This window comes from Balaenoptera acutorostrata, chromosome 18 (assembly GCF_949987535.1).
Source record: "Balaenoptera acutorostrata chromosome 18, mBalAcu1.1, whole genome shotgun sequence".
Lineage (NCBI taxonomy): Eukaryota > Metazoa > Chordata > Mammalia > Artiodactyla > Balaenopteridae > Balaenoptera > Balaenoptera acutorostrata.
Window position 1 is genome coordinate 2463114 of NC_080081.1, and position 19531 is coordinate 2482644.

Consider the following 19531-nt stretch of genomic DNA (forward strand, 5'->3'; position numbering starts at 1 on the left):
TCTCACTATTGTCTAGGACTTTTAAGAAAGCCTTCGGGGGACTCCCCTGGCAGTCCAGTGGCTGGGACTTTGCCTTCCAATGCAGGGGGTGTGGGTTTGATCCCTGGTCGGGGAGCTAAGATCCCACATGCCTCGCAGCCAAAAACCAAAAAAACATAAAAAAAAAAAAAAAAAAAGAAAGCCTTCGGTATGTCAGGAGTCTCATCTCAGCTTTCTGGATTCTCTAAGTTAGGTATTCTTAAGAATTTAGTCTTTCTAACTTCAAGAAATCAAAACTCAGGTGAACTCCAAGTGATGTCAGTGATGGGGGATTGTTCTTGGAGGTGTACAGAGTGATGAAAGAGTTAATGTGGTGCCTTACACTCCTTTAAGTCTAGTATGGCTTTCAAACCACTAGTGTTTAAAAAATCAAATACCCCAGGGATTGAAGTAATGTTACAATCGACTTGTTCATAGGTCTAGACTTCCTCCATTTAATTTAGTTATGCATCTTGTTCAGATGAGCATGATTTATTAATCTCTTTACTGGTTATGGACTTTAAACATATTGTGCTAAAATAGAAGAATTTATCTTTGCCATAGTATGGGATCTCAGTGAAGTAGGAGCTTTGTTCCATGATATAGTTCTATGATGATCAATGGGTTTTACTTGGTAGAATGTTTTGTTCACCATTTCCAAAACAAGCCTTTAAAAATAGTGAATCATGTAATTTACTCAAAAAAATGATCTAATATATAAAATGACTTAATCAGTGAAATTAGATGACAGCATTAGTTTATCAAGGCTGGCACTTGACTAGGGCTTAGGTTTACAGTTCTACCAGGAGCTGGCTGTGGGGTTACAGGCCAGTGTCTGTACCTCTCTGGGCCCCAAACTTACCTTTAGGAAGAGTTTGGACTAGTTGATCCCTAAGGTCTTACCTGCCTCTGAGCTTTGACACCTAAGGATGACCCCTTCACAAGGAAAATTTCCTTATATATCATCTTTCATATGGTACAATCATTGAATTAAACATGCTGTTAGCACGTTGAACTATATATCTGCACCTTCAATTTCTTCTGAAAGCCCAGTGTTTTATTTTCATATTTCATGAAAGAAAGGAATGAAATAGAGAAAGATAATAAAATGCTTAACAGGCAAGTCTCCGCTTATACCGCATTTGTTTCACTGAACTTGACCAGCCTAGTTTGGCTCTTCCTCAATGCCAAACCAGAGTGAAAATTTGGACTAGTTTTATTTAATGTGGAAGGATTAGATTGAACAGGAAAAAATATCTGATTTGAGGAATTTTGAAAAGAGAAACAAAATTTTCCTTTTTTTTTTTTTTTTAAAAACAAGTCAACAATCCAGCTAAGAAGTCATGGTCCTCAGATAGAGGTTCTTCAGGGTGGTTTAAACAAACCGATAACACTTATCAGGAACAAATTATTTTGTGCAGGTAAATGAGTGCTTCAGAAGTGTCTGAAGGGGATTTGTTTTCTTAAGCAGATTAAGAATCTTCCGATTAACTTTTTCAGACTATCCATATTAACTGAAAACTTCTTACCTATAGTTTACTGAAGACAAAGTCACAATTATTAGTCTAGATTAAGGAGGTTTATGGTACATGATTTTTAGTTTAGAATTCTACCATCACCTAACAATCATTGAAAATACTGACGCTGTTTCATAAGTAAAATTGTAGGAAAATGTTATAAAAATCTATTTAGACCTTACTAAGTCTATGGGAAAATAATAATTTTGTGTATGTGACCACAAAAAGCTGTTTATGTTCACAATTTTGTTTTAAAGGGTAAATTTTTAAAAGATGACGTCCGAGGGCTAAAACTTCCCTAGGAACCAGTGCCTTAACTAACGATAAAAACAAAATTAGCTGGGTGTGGGTCACAGCAGGGGAACTATTTCTCTAGGGCTGCTGGGGGACTTTAACGCTTCAGTGACACCCACAGAATGAATTCCTCTCTTGAAACAACAAAAGCCAACTACTTCAAGCTGGATTTCTTTGTTTTTCATTCCAGCACCCCATCTCCAGCTTTTCATTATAAAAAGACATGAGCTTAAAAATTAGATAATCAACAAGGACCTGCTGTAGAGCACAGGGAACTCTACTCAATGTTCTGTAAGAACCTATATGGGAAAAGAATCTGAAAAAGAATAGGTATATGTATGTGTATAAAAAAATAAACTATGATGTTCAATTAAAAAAACAAAACCAAACACCTGGGGCCATTTGAGAGGACCACTCTACGGCACTCTCAGTTCTTTCTCTCTTAATGGCAAGAATCGAATGTAAAACGCAGGGCCGTTTTGACCCTGAGATGGATGGGCCAGGATGGCTGGCTGGGTGGCAGTGGTGATGTAACAGTTGTTTTCTGGATGGGATCCAGTGTGGTCAGCGATGTGGGGAGAAGCTGTCTTCACTACGCAGAGAAGGTGACGGTGTGTGCTGAGCCCTGGGTGGGAGGTGGGGTGAGGACCTGAACATGTGGACGGAAGCCAGCCAGCGGGGGGCAGTGAACTAAGCCACGTAGAGTGGCTGGTGAAGCCGAGATGTGGATGCCAGGAATCCTCCAGATGACAACCCATCAAAGTGGCTGAAACAGGGGTCCCTCGGGAGAGGGCCACCCAGGTTGGGAGGCAGCAGATGTGGAGGGGGTGGTGAATGCATGTGTGTTGGAAAAGGCACAGGTGTCTGAAGCTGAGTCTCTACAAGTGACTAAGTGAATGTTGCTTTAAGCTTCTGGGGGCAAAAGGGGTCTACACTGAACAGGGCTTTACCTTCAAACCAAGCTTGTTATCTACCCATGGTCAGGCTCTTTTGGGCACAGACTGGTCAAGTTTTTCAGTTGGCTTATGAGCTGCTATCTGAGGCTGTGAGTTTCACTGATTTTCCAGCAATAACCCAACAGTCAAGCTAAGACCGTGTTATCCTCTTGCTGCCACGTAGATGAACAGATTAGGAATCAAGATGCTGGATGTAGATGGAGCCCCCTGGACATGACCCAAAAGAATCCGAATCACTAAGGAGGCAGCTGGACACGGTGTGGGGCAGTGGGAGGAGCCGGGCCTGAGGAAGAGCCCGAGTCTCTGCGGGACCCCTGTCGTGAAGGCCACAGGAGCCTGAGAAGGGGCCCCTGCAAACCGGGATCAGTGAAAACTCAAGTAACTCATGTCCATGAACAGCCTACCTAAGACACACCTGGGGCCTGCCATATGCGGAGGGAGAGAGACACTGAAGGAGCATCTCTCCACCGAAAAGCCTTTGGAGTTACCTGCCAAGGCTCCACGACTCAGGGATGCAGGGGGGCTGTCACCAGGGAGAGCAGCAAGCAGGGACCTGGTCAAGTTCAAGGGATCATTGAGTTCAGGGGAGAGAACAGCAATCACGGCACCTGTAGGGGTGTTTATTCTACACCAGGCACTGTGTGCGGTGCTTTATGCACCTTACGGAATTTAGTCCTTTCAGCATCTAGCTGAGGGAGGATTATAAACTCATTCTGCAGAGGAGGACCTGAAGATCTCACCCAAGGTCACAGTTCATGAAGCCACAGGAGCCGGACTCCAAGTCTGAAGCTCCTCCTCCCCTCAGGTTGCTGGGCAAATGTCATCTGAGCTCTAAGCAAATGACTTAGAATGAAGTTCTGGGAGGGGACACCTGCCCCTCCTCCCCCACCACAGGCAAAGTACAAATTCTGTACCTTGAAGGAGACAGGAAACCTTCAGGAATACAGCGTCTGAAGGGGAAATAAAGATGCACAAAGGGACCACGTGATTAAAGTCTACAGGAGGGACCTCAGTCATTGTGCAAATCAAGGGTTCACTACTTCCATTCACTAATCTTCCGAAATGATTTCCTTTGTAGACATTTGCCTAATAGGTCTGCCTACTTAATCTTTGCTTTTATCTCTAATATATGCTTGTCCTACATGGAATTTTCCAAAGGACTCCGTTTGGTAGATGCTTTAACCAGAGACGGTCAAACGCATGACTGACCATCACTGGGGAAAATCAAGTGTCATTCCACGAGGAACAGAGCTCCTTGAACAACTCAGAGAGAGAAGTGGGTGGAGGGAGTGTGCTTCCAATTTCATTTCAACAGGAAACAGGCTTCAAGTAAACTCTCCATGACGCAGGAGTGTTGTTTTCTGTTTCTAACACTTGGCTCTAAACAGTTACTCTGAAATGTGTTGATTTCTGATCACTACGTACACCCTTTGGGTTAAACTGTTCAAATGATGATGACCTAAAGCTGATGGTGTGAAGAAGGCCCGTTTTTTTATGGGGATAAATGTGTTTTCATGAAATAGGCCACGAGGCCCCTTCTCCCGGCCCCTTCCCTCCCCAAACAGGCTGTTTTTGCAACGCTCAGGGTCAAACTTGCTCTCAGGCAGGACATGACCCCGGGAGGCCTCAGCCAGCCCAACATGTCAAAAGATAATATGCTTAGCAAAGAGAGAGATTCCTTAACCCTTCCAGAGAACAGCAGATGAAAACGATCTTTCTCTTATCTCTAGCTTTCCAAAAATCGCCTGGGCAAGCAAGCGAGCGGAGCGTGTTTTTTGGCAGCATTTTAGAAGACTGGCAGGACGTTTTGGGGGAAACAAGCCCGGGGTTACGTTCTTTGATGGTGAGGAGGTGACTATTCAAAGGGCAAACAGAATCACAAGGCCCTAGAGACAACTGTCTAAGACTTGCTACCCAAACTGCGGTCCCTGGACCAGCAGTAGTTTGTCACCTGGGAGTGGGTGAGAAATGCAGAGTCCCAGGCCCTGCCAGGCCTGTAGAGCCTGAATCTGTGGAATCAAATGCACAGTCTGCCCAGCGCTGCTCTGGCTCAGCTCTTCCGACTCTAGCCAGGATCTCGGAGCAGCATCTGATGTGCTTTCTGTGGACTCTGTGTCAGCGATCGGCGTTTCCAGGGGAGGGTGACTTCCCAGTCAAGCCCCCCTTCCCCCAGCGGCCTCACGATCCCGGGCCCAGTAGGGAGGGCGTCATGGGGCCAAGTTCAGTTATCACCTTGCCTGACAAGTAGGGGTTTGAATGACCTCTCCCCATTCCATCGGTTTGGTCCCTGGTCCACTTTCCACATTCTTACCCTCGACAGAGTTTCCAGAAGTACAAAGGAGGCCACTGGCCAACCTCCTCTGCCCTGAAGAAAAAGTCCAGCTCAGCCTGCAGATCTCACTGGCCGAATGCCGCCAGGAGACAGCTGGCACTCTGTCTTGCAGAGGAAGCATATTTTGCATTAGTTTGACTTTGCAGACAAGCCGTCATCGTCTATCTACCCCAGTAGTTTTCAGGCAGCAGTTCAAATCGAGTGGAGAGTGAGAAAGGAGACCGCATCAGTGGCCGCAGGTGCGCGTTTCTGCGGGGTGTGCCTTTGGCCCCGAGCAGCATGATTCGTGCTGGGGTTCTGAACAAAAAGTCCCCAAACACCACGTGCCAGTTCTGACCAGGACTCCCGTCTTCCCAGCTTGCTTCCCTCCTGCTGGCGTCTGTCTGGGCTGTGAGTCAGATCCCAGCTCCCACGCTGGACCTGCACTGGATACTGGGCTCCCAGGACCGTGACCCTGGAGCTCACAGGGCTCTGGCTCAGGTTCGGCAGAAGAGCAAGCGCTCCCTCCTTAGGAGTTTTCCACGGCGCCTGTGCCTGCCCTCCCATCATGAGCACAGCAGAGGCGGCAAGAGCCACCTCTGCTGACTTTCTGTCTGGGACTCTGACCCGCTGGCTGGCCCCTCGGCTTCCGTGCTGCTCACTCGGTTAAACCCTGCGACTCACAATTGCAGAGGAATGAGCATGAGTTAAAGAGACATATTTAGCACCACTAAGTTAAAAGAGAAAAAAACCCAGAGCAAGATGGGTGCCAGGCTTCCCGGAGGCTCCTCATGCCAATACCTGATGTCACCCCTGGCAGGTGGCTGCTTCTGGGACCCCCTCCTCCTCCTGGGTGTCAGGTTACAGCATCCTGACAGCTCCCATCCAGACCGTGCAGAAGAGAAGCTCAGAGTAGCCAGTGAGCCTGAAGCAAGCCCGTCTTTGGGACCCAAACTGGTGACGTGCCTAAAGGCCCTCAAACTCCCGCTACAGAATTCCAGGGGACTGGCTACAGGTTTTTACTGGATCGATACCTTTGTCCGTTGGCTTCTCTCAGATTGAGAGGTTCAGCAGAGGGGGACTGGGGCAGGATGAGACCTTGGGCTCCGTGTGTCAGAAACAGTGCACCCGAGGGACCCACTCTATCAGGGAGTGGTCAACATCGGCCAGAAAGCAAGACCCACATCAAGAGGAGAGGGGCCACCAGCGAGCCACGCGGAAGTGGGAGGACCAATCTTAGAGACCCAAGTACAGAAGCCCCACGGCCAACGGGCCCACGTGCTTCTTCTAAACTTGACTCTAACCACCGAAACCTACCAGCCAAGAAAACAAAGCTGAACTTGAAAACAATAACTTAGAAAAGTACAGGAATAGTATTCAGCCTCAAAAAGGAAGGAAATTCTGATACATGCTTCAACATGTCTGAACCTTCCAGACGTTATGCTAAGTGAGATCAGCCAGTCACAAAAAGACAAATACCGTATGACTCCACTTACATGAGGTCCCTAAAACAAGCACACTCACAGAAACAGAGACTAGAGGTTACCAGGAGCTGGGAGAGGGGGAAGAGGGAGTTACGGTTTAATGGGACAGAGCTTCACTTTGGGATGAGGAAGAAAGTTCTGGAGATGGATGGAGATTGCACATCAATGTGAATGTTCTGAATGCTACTGACTTGTACACTTAAAAATGGCTAAGATGGTAAATTTCATGTTATGTGTGTTTTATCACCGTTTAAAAAAAAGTATAAAAGAATCAACAGAGGTTTGCACAAGATAGATACACAAGAGACCTGAGGTAACATTAAAATGATCATTTTCAAGTGATTAGTTTACAAACACTGTATGTCTGTAGTGTATGTGACGTATGAATCACATGTCAAGGTTTTATTTTTTAATTTCAGGAAATTGATCTAATTTTTAACACATGAAATGCTTAGCAAGAATAGAGAGCTAAGACAACTTTTTAACGTGAGGAGTTAATAAAAACCTCATGAAGGCTGCCTTTTCTTCTATGTTTATCCTTAGAGACTCTAGTTAATTAAACCCAACGAGGAAGAAAAACCAACACGAAGGCAAAAATGTTGGCAGAATAAACAGCCTGTCTTTTGTTCTCACTCAATAACTAGAAGGATCGAGATTTTGCTAAAGGTACTGTAAACAGAGACAGACAATTCTAAAAATGGATGCAATGTATGTTTATATGTATACCCCCTTTTAAATAAGTTTACTTTCTTCTGCGACACTGCTCTGGCTTTGCCCTCTCGCTTTAATACGAAACAGAAGTGATGGTCCAGGTTTGACTTTGTTCCGGGATCTGGCCTTTCTAACCATCAGAAGCATCAGTGTGGTGCAGACAGACATTCCCTGTTCTGGAATTTCTAGGCAGGAGTCAACGCTCTTTTCAACTGCGTTTACTTCCTAATTAAGGAATTTTGGGACTTAAAAAAAAAAAAAAAATCCAGAGCAAGCATGACTAATCTTCCTTCCTTCCCCCTCTGGAGTAAAGTAAGTCATTTATTTCTAGAACATGAAATTCCAATCAGGCGAGAAGCAGAAAGTAGTTTGGGTGGAACAGTCAGATAAACCGTCGTTTCTGCTTGACCTCTTAAATGCACAGGGAAGGATTCACTGACTTCAGTTTTTGTGGAGACCAAAAAGGGTGCTGATTCTCTGGAGGATTTCTTATACCATGAAGGATATGCTTGCACCGGTATCCATGGAGACCGATCACAGAGAGATAGAGAGGAAGCCCTTCACCAGTTCCGCTCAGGAAAAAGCCCAATTCTAGGGGCTACTGCTGTGGCAGCAAGAGGACTAGACATTTCAAATGTGAAACACGTTATCAATTTTGATTTGCCAAGTGATACTGAGGAATATGTACATGGGATTGGCCGTACAGGACGTGTAGGAAACCTTGGTCTTGCCACCTCATTTTCCAATGAAAGAAATATAAATATCACAATGGATTTGTTGGCTCCGTTTGTTGAAGCTGAACAAGAAGCACCATCTTGGTTAGAAAGTATGGCTTATGAACACCACTGCAAGGGTAGCAGTCGTGGGCGTTCTAAGAGATTGAGTGGATGATTTGGTGCCCGAGACTATCGACAAAGTAGCAGTTCTGGAAGTCTTAGCTTTAGTAGTAGCCGTGCAAGCAGCAGCCGCAGGGGTCGAGGTGGTCATGGCAGCAGCAGAGGATGTGGTGGAGGTGGCTATGGAAGCTTCTACAATAGTGATGGATACGGAGGAAATTACAACTCTCAGGGGGTTGACTGGTGGGGCAGCTGAATCCGCTTCGCAGCAAAGTCACCATTTCGAAAAAGCTAATATGGAAACCACATGTAACTTAGACTATATCACGTAGCTTCAAGAACTAGCACTACATTACCAGCTGTGATTCTCCTGATAATTCAAGGGAGCTCAAAGCCAAAGGAAGAAAAGAAAGGAGCAATCAACAACCCTATTAAGAAGTTGATGTGAAAACTTAGCTGCTGTAGTTTGGATTAACTCCCCTTCTACTTATTTCCATCCCAAACTGCATTTATAATTTTGTGACTGAGGACTGTTTGTTTGTTAATGTACTGTGACTTTAACTTCAGGCAACTTATTATTTTGATGTCCTGTTGGGTCAGTAATGCTGAAGTTTTCAATTGTTTTGACAAAATAAATTCACTGAACTTGGGCTAAAATCAAACCTTGGCACACAGGTGTGATACGACTTAACAGGAATCTTCAGTTCATCTGTAAATATTATAAAGGAAAAAATCTTGGGCTGTCGCCTGCGTTAGGACTTTTTGATACTTGCAGAGAGGGTAGGAAAACACCTTACAGCAGAATTAGTTTCTAATGTGGCAGACTGTACTAGGTTGAAGTTCTGACTTGCTCACTCTATCCTGGATAGGCACTTGTAGTCTTTAAATAAGCCATTCCAGTCATGATGAGGTGGCATGTATGAATACATCCGTACATTTTGCAAAGCACTCTTCGAAGTTAATGCAAGTAAATACAGCAATTCCTCTTTTAATGTTTAGGTTACTAATTCTAAGCTAGGCAGATGTGGGCATATTATTATAGGAAAAGTTTAAAAGTTTTGATAACAAAAGTGTTTAGGGGAAATTTCATCTAATTAGATGTTTTTAATGCCTGCCATAAATAAAATTGAAGTCGTAGAATGGCTGATCATGCCAGTGACCAGTCCTTTTAAGGACCTGCTTGGATTTTGGTCTTCAATGCATGCTAGTGTTGATGTTTTTTGGTCAAGAGGATATAAGCAGGAGGAATTATGCAGCAGGCTTTTATTTTAATGCAGATTCTCTTTTTTCAGTTTAAGCTGCGCTGAAATGTTAAAATGGCTTACACTTGTAGAATTTGTAAATCAGAGTAGCTACAAACTCTGAAATTCTTGAGATCACACAGGTTGGCAATATGTACTAAACTGTACAAAGTGTTATTTCTATATAGTGCAGTTTTAATGTATTTTAGTTGCATAGGTTTCCATTGTATTTATAGTTGCTCTCTGCTAAATTTGACCAAAGATGATTGTTCACCAACTAAAAATGCCTCTGCCACTTGGAATTCTGTGCTCATTTTGTGGTTGGAATATAGTGATCTTTATAGACTAATATTTACAATGGCATAAGGCGGCAACAATTTCTTAAAGGGCAGTAGATTTTCAAGTGTACTCTGCCTTGTTCTAAAACTTTATTAAGTAGGTGCACTTGACAGTATTGAGATCATTTGTTACGGTGCTATTTCAATTAGTATAGATTTAGACTCTTGTACGTTTTGCCCATAAATTTTTACAAAATACTTATTTTATTGCACATTCAGAGAATTTTAGATATATGTCTTGTGTGTGTGTCCTTAAACTTCCAAACTTATTTTGTCTCTTGGAAATTGTTGAACGCAGCGTGTTAAGAACTAGATTCTAAAATTTTATTTGGGACCATGGAATGATAGTTGAGAAGAAAACTATTTGCACACGACAGATTTTAGATACTTTTTGCTGCTAGTTTGTGTAATATTTATTGAACATTTTGACAAATATTTATTTTTGTAAGCCTAAAAGTGATTATTTGAAAGTTTAAAGAAACTTGACCAAAAGACAGTATGAAAACACTGGCACTTGAATATTGAATGTCACCGTATGTGAAATAAAATATTTCAGGGTAGTGTGAGCTTTTAATGTTAAGTCCTATTAAACGTGAGTCAAATTAAGCAGACCCAGCATTGGCAATGTAGGTAGCTGTAACTTTCTGACAAAATTTAAGGCAAAATTGGCAACTTGAAATTATAACATGCCAAGGTTTTGATACATTTGTCTTAAAATGTTAACGAAACACTTCTAAACACTGCTATGAAGTGTCCACATTTTCAAAGGTTCTCAGAATTTTATTTAGTACACATTTTGTTTTGTTTGGTTTTCAGTGTCTGGCATATTGCGGTTCTCAAACATGTGGTTATCTTTGTGTATGGCCATAATCAGTGACTTTTAGATTCAGTTTTGTCAGCCAGCAATATTTTCAGTAAATAAGAATGGAATTAAATTCGCTGAAGGTAAACATCGAACCTCAAGTCACTGTAAGTTTAGTAATTACTTAATGTATTAGTTTTAGATGCTAGCACTACATGTGCTGTCTTTTTTCTGATTTTACTAAAATAAAGAGTTGAATACCAAAAAAAAAAAAAAAAAAAAGCAAAGAAATCGCTCGCCAGTTGCAGCTCAGGAGCTTAGGCTCACCCACGAGTCACAGACCAGGAGCTCAGGCTCACCCACCAATCACAGGGCAGGAGCTCAGGCTCACCCACCAATCACAGGGCAGGAGCTCAGGCTCACCCGCGAATCACAGGGCAAGAGCTCAGGCTCACCCGCCAATCACAGGGCAGGAGCTCAGGCTCACCTGCCAATCACAGGGCACGAGATCAGGCTCACCCACGAGTCACAGAGCAGGAGCTCAGGCTCACCCGCCAATCACAGGGCAGGAGCTCAGGCTCACCCACCAATCACAGGGCAGGAGCTCAGGCTCACTTGCGAATTACAGCGCAGGGGCTCAGCTGTGGCGCTAATCCACCCACGTGGCAGAGCCGGGGTCCAAGGACCGGGTCACCAGGGGCCGGAGGGGCTCCGGGCTGCATACATGAGGCTGTGCCTCAGCGGCCCAGGGCTTGGGGCTGCGTTCGGCGGGTGGAGAGCCCAGGGCTGGAGAACTTGGTGAACAGAGCAAAGATCGGACTGTCGATCTTAAAGGGCGAGCCGGTCTCGGCGTGGCTTTGAAATTCCCTTAAGTCACCTGAGGGTGTCCCCGGGGCTGGGGCCCCCACCAGCATTCTGGAGCATCCCCCAGGTGACGGCCACGGCAGCCAGGTTGACAGACACTGCTTAACCCAGATGCCTGCCCCCCACCTCCCCGCCCCCCCCCACCACCCAGCAGCAGCTCACTCACAATTTCACAAAGCTCCCCGGGTCATCCTCACCTCCTGACGGGCCTAGGTCCACTGGTTTCATAGGAAACTAGAGGCAAATTCTGCATGTAAGTAACTGCTGTCAGATCCACTTCTGAGCAAAGTTTTACATCTAGAAGGGCACAGGGTGTCAGTGAAGAAATTCTGGAATGGGGGTGAAAAAGAGGCAAATAGAATCTGTAAAGAGATATTTGTATCTCTTCTTTGATGGGACTCCGCTGACTTGAATTGGGAGAGGCTGGCTTTTGTCTTCCATCTCCTGGCAAGAACAATTCAAGGGGAAAAGGAGAGTGATGTGCTGATACAAGTACTCCTGCTGGGAGGGGAGAGAGGGAGGGGAGACGGGTGTGTGTGTGTGTGTGTGTGTGTGTGTCCCCTTATAACTGGATGGAGGGGTCCCTTCCCTAGTCGGGGTACCCTTTCCTCCCTGCACCGGCAGCCAGAGCTGAGTGACCTGGCTGAGCTTCCAGTTTAATCAGAGCAGACCTGACAGCTACACATGCTGTTCCTGTAATTGAGTTGCTTTGGTTCCTCAGAGAATCGCTTGGGAGAATATGAAGACTACATTCTCCTTCGAAACCCCAGGAAATCTGTTAAGGCTTTGAAGGAATGCTTCACATCATGCCTCGAAGGCCTGTTCTTCTGTGATGTTGGGAACCAGACCCGTTACCAGCCAGAAAGGTTGCTGAACTGACCTCTCCTTTGACGAGCCTTCTTTTAAAACACGAATGATTTTTGCCCAAATTGTCATTTTGTTTTTTAACTTTGCAGCTTTTTAGGATTGCAGTGAAAATGAACGTGTTTGCTCTTCTGCAGTTTCACAAAAGCCAAGGCAGACAGCTGAAAAATCACTGCACCATGCGACTTCACAACAAGAAACGCATTGATTTTTCCAGCCTCTGGCATCTTGATATTGATAAGCAGACAAAAAAACTGATGTCTACACGCACTGGTAAGGTTTACAAATCATTTCAGACTGTTTGCTGCTAATATTCCTTGTTTTGAAACGGGAAGGGGGAGGCTGGGCCATAAAAGCTGATGACTAAGATGAAGGAAATCCTGTCTGAGCTAAGATTGTCTTGGAGGGGAGGGGCGGGGCAGGGAGGGAAGCTGCCAGACCTGGTGGGAGCTGGTAGGAAAGGAAGGTGCTTTTCAGATAGGAAAGGAGAGTATCTCAGGCCCGTATTTGGTCCTTCATTGCAACTTGGAAGGTTGTTACAATTCGGACCGTGACCAAGTAAGGAAGAAAGGGAAGGAGATGATTTTCCCCCTGGAATTTCCAGCTGCACTCTTCTTGTTTGAGGCCACCCACTGGCCTTGCTCACCTGGGCGCTCAGGAGGAAACGGGTGGGTGTATGTCCTGTTCATCCTGGCTGTAGAACCACAGCAGCGAGTGAGCACTGCTGAGGCCCTGTTAGGCAAAGGCTGGGGGATCTCTCCGCTCCTTCGAGAAAGACATCCTCTCCTAAGGTTCTGTGGTGTGTTTTCTGTGCCACATTGCCAAACCAAAGCCTCTAGAGTTTTCTTGCTTTGTTAAATGATACTTGGGTCTCAGAGTTCTTCGAACAAAATGTTCTTTGTTTGTAAGTCTTTCCATTTGTTCTGGAAATAATTTAGTTACACCTTGACCTAACTTTAATTAAAATTAACATTCTTCCCTTGGCGGGTGTTTTTCAAACTTAAGAAAATACAAACAACTGTCCAAAGGCTTTGGGAAGACTCCCCTGCACCCATCTCGCCAAGTGGACACGTAAGCGTCAGCGAGCGTGTCCCCAGCTCAGGCTCCTGGCATTACAGCTGCTCCCTACCAGGCAGGGTCCAGTGCCCGTGGCACCCATACGTGTGAGGACCAGAAACTTCTTCCCCACGGTCCCCTCCCACATCCCTCAGTCCCTCTGGCCCGCTGTGCCCACGCCACGTCCGCCCCTGCCCAAGGGCCTGTCTGAGCAGGGACCCTCCTTTCCTCTGCCCCCAGGGCCACACGCATGGCATGTGTGTCACGGCAAAGAGCCCGCAATGGCTCGCTCTTCTCTCCTCTAAAGTAGGACCTCTGCGGGCTGCCCGCTCTCCATGGACAGCACGTTTAACTTAAAAATTCCATCAGACAATTGGCTGCTCCTACCCCGAACACACAAACACACGCATACACACACACGTGCATGTGCTCAGAACATTCCCCTTGCGGCTCCTGGCCTGTCCTCCTCTGGGACACAGCCCCGAGCCCACAAGAGGACTGATGTACATAACTTGTGAGTGAACATTAGTCCTAGTAGAATCGAGACATGTTGTTTGGCGAACGGATCTCACATCAATGAACTTGTGAACTTGTGACACAGATACTAACATTCCTGTCTGACACATGAAGAAAAGGACATAGAGAAGGAAAAGTGGCTTTTCCTGGTCACTGGACTCCAACCCAGATGCTCCAAAGCTTTTTAACAGACCACGCCTGTCTACCTGCGGGCATGCGGGAACTCCGGTGAAAAACACCAGAACAGAAAACAAAGCAGGGAAAGCAGACCCCGAGGTAGGGAAGCTGGCACTGGTCCAGGAAAAATGGAGCCTGTCGTCATAACACTGCTGCCCACGGGGGTCCCCTGCACAGCTAAAGTAATTTTAGGAAGGTCTCTTACTCCCCAGGGGGCTTAAGTAAATCTTTCTCCAGGTCAGGACTGACTATTTTCCAACAGCCTCTGTATCTGCTCCGAGACAATGCTGTGCTTGCATGCCTCTGCCCCCCACGTGCCTGTGGGGCGTTCATCTCCCCGGCCTGGCAGTTCGAAAAGGACCCGGAGAAGGAGGGTTTGGGGACTCTGTCCTGCTGATCGGACGCCCCGGCCAGCGTGTGTGTCCCCCTTGGTCATCCTCCAGCGGTCTTTCCTCATGCAGCCATTCTAGTCTTTGTTTCTCAGAGTCTGGGAGCCGCTAGTCGTCCACACTTGTAGGTCAGCCTCTCTGCAGAGGGACCCCCGAATGAACAGGTCTGCCTGATGCGTCCTCGAGACCGTCATTCTCCTCCTGCCTGGGCAGCCCTTGGGGAGAAAGGAGCTAGGGCCCTCCAAAGGGCACGTGTGTGTGCGCTTGTGTGTTCTACGTTCTTTATTTCTCTCTCTCATCTCCATATCTATCTATCTCTCCGTCCATCTACTATCTATCTATCCATCTATCATCTATCAATTTATCTATCATCTATCTATCTTTCTCTATCAATCATCTACCGTCTATCATCTACCTATATTCCACATAAATAATATATACATATATTTACATATAATATACACATGTATATTTTACATAGCCAACATTTTGCGTATTTTGAGTATGCACACATACTCTATGGCTAGGGATTTGTTGGCCTAGCACCGTGGTTAAGAGCAGAGGTTATGGAATCAGCCAGTCCTGGGCTTCACTCCCAACTTTATTCCTTATTGACCTTAACAAGTGCCCTAACCTGTGTGCCTCAGTCTGCACATCTGTAAAGTGGGATAATCACAGAACTGTGGGTGTTTAGCGGCTAATGTGTGTCAGTGGCTGGGATCAGTTCCTGGCACCAAATTGCTGTGTTTCCCCTGTGGGAGATTTTAGCTGTTCCTGGGGTTCTGAAATGCTAGAAACTTCCTTAGGGGTTCCTCTTTCTTATGTTGATCCCAGGGGAGCCCACAAAGACCCTCCCAGGGGACCCCTCCTTTTCTCCAACCTGGAGCCAGTGGCAGGGGTGAGGGCAGAGGAGGCGGGGGGGCTCCCTGTTCCCTGTGTTGCTCCTTCCTGACATCAGTTCGCGTTGTTGCCCAGCTGTTGATAATAGCCTCTCTTTTTCCTAGTGGACAAACCACAGCCTGGGAGGCACCCCAGGGAGCACGTGTCTTTGACCGTGTCCACAAGCAGAGGCCCTTTCCTCTGCTCTCATGGGGCCCACACCACTCCACAAAGTCAGACACGCACCCAAAAGTGCTCAACACGCAGAAAAAACACACTGTTACGTAATTCCCACCAGGTACCAGAAAATCAGTCTGTAATTCTTCTGTAATTCCCACATGGGAGATCACTGAAGTGGGCAAATGCAGCAAAATAGGAATTTTAGGGGTGGGCCTGAAACAATCCCTCGGAAAAAAGGCAAATCTTTCACAGACAAATCAGCACTTCCTTTATCATCAGGTACAGAGAGCTTTAGCCAGTGGGGGGTAGCATTTAATTGGGGAAAAACAACCACACTGAGAAAAAGTACATTTTAATCTACTCTTTCCTAGTTGTTCCATGACTGTCCTTCTCATCCAGAAGGTTTGTTCCGGCACTTTCAGCTTGCTACACCTTCACTCATTCACGGCACAGAGGCTTTACTGGGTGCCTGCTGTGTTTCAGGCCCTGGATCATACGATGTAGCCGTGAATGAGACAGGAGGAAAGACGTCATGTGCCCTAAGCCTTGGGCTGTGGTGGCAGAGATTCCAGCGGGGATAAAGTTACGTGAGAAAAGACAAACGCTTGATGTCTACAGGGCTTATGGATGATGATTTAAAATCCTGGCTCTCTAACGGTAATTTTGGGAGGGTACTTTAATTAGACTCTGCAATGGCTCATTTCCAAGGGACAGGGGCTCCAGCTGGGCGTGGCATTCTGACCCTGGCTACGCGAGGCCTCTGACAGGCCAGGGGCAGGGTGTCCTTCAGGTCACGGGGCTTCAGGCTACTTCGAGGAGAGAGACCGGGCGTGGGCGAAGCTGCGAAACAGAGCTGGCCATGGCTGCTCTGTTCCTGCAGGGTGGTGACACAGGCAAAAGTGCCAGGTGACAGCCGCTGGCCGTTGGCCATCCTTGTTCCTGGCCCTTGTCCCCAGCCCATAACTGCAGTAGAAGTTGTGGCCACTTGGAGATTGCTAACTCCAAATTCTGCAGTGGCCTGCCGCAACACAGGGAGCGCGTGTGGAGGGGGGCTCGGGGACCCTGGACATGCCACTTTCTCATCCTCGCTGTGCCCTGGGTGCCCTAGGCGTGCAAGAAGCTGGTGGTGGGCTTCCCTTTCCCATACGGCCAGCCCCTGTGGACGGGACACTGGCCTGACAAGTTAGCGAGTGAGCCAGAGGTGTGAGCATGTAAAAGCCCTCCTGGAAACGACACCATCCTGCAAACCTGCTGTGCCGTCTCGAGCTCAGGAAACAACTGTGCAACCGTGTTCCCGCCCTGGCCAGTCGGTCAAGAAGAGGGAGGCCGTTGTAGCTCAGCCCTGGAGCCCCTCGGAGACGCCAAGCCGTGGAATCTCCACTGGGGCGCCTTCCCTCCCCTCTCCCCATAAAGAACCCCACCCAAGTTAGGGGAACAAAAGCCCTTTCCCCAGGCAGGGGCCACTTCTGCTAGATTTCCGACACTTCTGCTAGATTTCCGAGGACACAGAAGTGCCTTTTGTTTGCTTGTTTCTATCAGAGCAAAGCATGGGGACACTGTCTCCCTTTTGCTGATCCCCAGTGTACAGCTTGCTGCTTCTCTGCTCTCTCTGCACCTGTCTGGACTCTGCACGCCAGATGTGACTGATTCATGGCTTCTAAGGGCAGGTTTTTATTCTGAAATGAATTATATTTCCTGAAAAGCTGCAAAGAGAATTCGGAGAGTCCCCATACAACCCTTCACGCAGACATGATGATGTGATGTCAACATCTTACACAACCTCAGCCCATTTTGTCAAAACTAGAAATGAACATGAGCACATCCACTAACCCACAGACTCTATCAGAATTGCACCAGTTTTTCCACCAGTATTCTCTCTCCCTTCCAGGATCTGATTCAGGATACCGCACGGCACTTAGAGGAGCACTTTCTTTACAAAAGAACTCGTTGCTTCAGAAGGCAGCCGCATTCAGGGTAGCAGAATCCGTCGGAACAGAACACCCAGTGCACAACAGGAGCGGCAGGAGATGGGAGACCCCGACACGGAGACCAGGTCCAGGTTCCCGGGGGCTCGGAATCTAGTGGGTGGGGCAGAGCTGCTCGCATGTCCCTTGAAAGTCACTCCCTGACCGCATGGAGGGGGCTGGAGAAACCCACGCAGTCTCCCTAAGATTGGACACCTTCTAATCTTCTTTCATGGATAATAAAAAAAAAAAAAATCGGGCTTCCCTGGTGGCGCAGTGGTTGAGAATCTGCCTGCTAATGCAGGGGACACGGGTTCGAGCCCTGGTCTGGGAAGATCCCACATGCCGCGGAGCAACTAAGCCCGTGCGCCACAACTACTGAGCCTGCGCGTCTGGAGCCTGTGCTCCGCAACAAGAGAGGCCGCGATAGTGAGAGGCCCGCGCACCGTGATGAAGAGTGGCCCCCGTTTGCCACAACTAGAGGAAGCCCTCGCACAGAAACGAAGACCCAACACAGCCAAAAAATAAATAAATAAATAATTAATTTAAAAAAAAAATTAAAAAAAAAAAATCACACAGCCCCAGGGAGGCGATGAAGTCAAGGTGAGTGAGTCATTCAGGCCTGTCCCAGGAGGGTCCCCTTAGCGGTGGGAGCAGCCGCCAGGGCGGTGGCAGGAGGTGAGCACCAGATAACCTGCCGGGCCTCTTGCCCCAGCTGATCAGGTATCATTCACTGGGTTACAGACGCTCCCCACCGCCAAAGATAAGAAGCCTCACGCGGCGTGCTTGTTTCTAAGTCATCTCTGGAGCAGCCCAAACGCCGGCCTGGAAGAGCATCCCGTTCCCGGCTTTACAGTCGGGAGGGGTGCGGGCCTAGCCCAGGGACGGGCCTGGGGCAGGTTGGGGGGGGCGGTCCCCGTCCTCAGCCCTGACCCTCCAGCTCACGGGGGTGACTGCCTGCCCAGAGCAGCCCAGCACGGAGGGACGCCAGCCCCTCCCGCAAAATGCTAAGTGACTTGCTCTGGGGTCACCCGGCCAGTTAGGAGCCACGCTGGGGTGGCGTTTGGGTGCCTCCCCCACTGCTGTGTGGTCCCTGGTCCTGGGGGCCACCAGCTCCTGCGCAGAATGCCCAGCGTACAAGCCGAATCAGCCAAGGCCGGGGTTCCCGACCTTACCTACCACCTTCCACGCCGGTGGTGACACCACCAGCTACAGCGGGAGGCTGACTTCACATTTTCCTCTCACGTCCTCTAATCAGAGGTTCCTAATCTGAAAATCGCTTTTCAGATTAAAAGTACAAGACATTCCAAAACCACCACCTTCTAAGTACTGACATCTTCATTACATCATCGTCATCGATCAGGTTTCTCTCCACTGCACTTTTGTTTTTCCCTCGCATTTTCTCTCTTGCTTAATTGAAGCCAGTCACCCATTTTTTTAACCCTCTCCTCAGGAAGACAGACAATCCTTTGATTTTTATTATTTTAGCAAAATCTTTGTTTTCTATTCTAGAACTTTTTACTTGAATTGCACTTTTTTTTTCTCTCTCTCTCTGGTTCTAAATATACTCACTGGCAGTGGGAGAGCTGTGGTCCGTCCATCCCCCTTATACCTGCATCTGTTCTGGGATGCTATGACAAATCCCTGGTGTTATTTACTGTGGCCAAGCCATACAAGCCATGCAGGGAGGATTACTTTAAGAGCCTCCAGAGAGCTGGAGATTTCCTTGTTTTTCCATTAACAGAGGAGGAACGTTGTGATATTTCCCTTCTTCTTGGGGGCCCAGATTTTGAACAACAGGACTAGAGCTCCAGGGAATTCTGCAAAAGACCTGATCTCCAGGAGTCTTAACTCGAGCATGGAAAGCATCTGAGCACCGGACATTTTCTGTAACTTATCACTAAGCTGATTGGAAGGAGAAGAGAAAAGCTTAAGAACATATTCCTTCTTTTTTAGAGGGAGAGGACTCAAATCAATAAAATTAGAAATGAAAAAGGAGAAGTTACAACAGACACCGCAGAAATACAAAGCATTCTAAGAGACTACTACAAGCAATTCTATGCCAATAAAATGGACAACCTGGAAGAAATGGACAAATTCTTAAAAAGGTATAACCTTCCAAGACTGAACCAGG

The 19531-nt window shown here is 47.1% G+C and overlaps 1 protein-coding gene and 1 pseudogene across 1 annotated transcript in view; one reads left to right on the forward strand and one right to left on the reverse strand.

Moving 5' to 3' along the window:
- The window catches only part of COL4A2 (collagen type IV alpha 2 chain), a 177023-nt gene that overhangs the window by 150562 nt on the left and 6930 nt on the right, over positions 1-19531 (reverse strand).
- On the forward strand, positions 7626-8438 carry LOC114235836 (ATP-dependent RNA helicase DDX3X-like; annotated as a pseudogene).